The sequence below is a fragment of the Oryzias melastigma genome, linkage group LG19 (assembly GCF_002922805.2).
Source record: "Oryzias melastigma strain HK-1 linkage group LG19, ASM292280v2, whole genome shotgun sequence".
Taxonomy (NCBI): Eukaryota; Metazoa; Chordata; class Actinopteri; order Beloniformes; family Adrianichthyidae; genus Oryzias; species Oryzias melastigma.
This window is the reverse complement of record NC_050530.1, coordinates 5,922,944-5,924,345: the sequence shown is the minus strand read 5'-3', so window position 1 is coordinate 5,924,345 and position 1,402 is coordinate 5,922,944.

Below are 1,402 nucleotides of genomic sequence, written 5' to 3'. Positions count from 1 at the left end.
TTTGATTTGATTTGATTTGATTTGATTTGATTTGATTTGATTTGATGTAATTTTGGATTTGACTCAATTTGATTTTGGATTTGATTTTGGATTGAATTGAATTGAATTGAATTGAATTAAATTTTGATTTAATTCGATTTGATTTGATTTTGGATTTAATTTAATTTGATTTAATTTGGTTTGACTTGATTTGACTTGATGTGATTTTGGATTTGATTTAATTTGGTTTGACTTGATTTGACTCAATTTGATTTTGGATTTAATTGAATTGAATTTAATTTTGATTTAATTTAAGTTGATTTACAAACATAAAAAGAACAAAAGAATAAATGCAACATGTATCTGATGAATATTGATATAAATGTTTAACTCTGTATTTGTGTGGGCCCCTAGTGCATCATGAACAGAATTTGTGGCCAAACGAACAAATACCTTTTGTTAGTACGATTTTTTTCTGATAAACAGGACAAGGATTTGCCCAAAAAATATTGCAATAAGACAGATTTCAGATTTTTATCAAAAAATGTATATAATAATAACTAAAATTTTACTAGAAACTTTGAAAAAAGATTCTTAGATCTATTTAAATTTTTTAAAATCATATTTTTATCAACTCTCGTTGCTGAAGACGACAGTATTAATGATTGGGAGACTTTCCCTCCACCACCAGCCGTGACCAGAGTTTCCTGCAGCTTTTGGACACAGAGCTCCTTCTGTGGTTCAATCATCAGCAGGTAGTTCGGGGGGGGGCAGACATGTGACCTCTCTGAAGGAATTCCCCAAATTCAGAAACATAAATACAGCCGCCTCTCACGTGAGGACCAACGTGAGCGGGTCTGAGGAGACACAAAAAGGTGGAATGTCAGAAACAAATGCAGACGTGAAGATTAAAATGCTGAAGAAAAACAGGTTGAAATCCCAGATTGTTTCACCTAAAAGGTCGGTGTCACTTAATTTAGTTTCCTTCCCAATTTACACTTTTTTTTGCGCCTTAACGCAGCTTTCTTCACCATTTTCCAATATTATTTGATATTATTCCTATTTATGATCACAAAAACATATTTAACATAAATCAAAAGGAGTTTTCTAGAAAATACCGTCTTGAATTTATTAAAAAAATCATCTAGTACTTTCTAAAAATGTAAACACCTCCTAGAGATTTCAGTCAATCGCCTCCTAACTCCTCGAGCATCATTAAGAATCTACTTTGGAAAAAATGTTGACTTTAAAGTTTGTAGGTGTTAAACAGCGTTAGCATAGCGAGCTAGCAAAAGAGTCGTTCCTCCGTTATTTATCTGTTGGAATATTGTGAAAATCTATTATGTGAATTTCTGGCTAAAGCTGAATGAAACCATATAATAAACCACATGAACATTTTAGGAATGTTAAAAAAAAAAAAGGC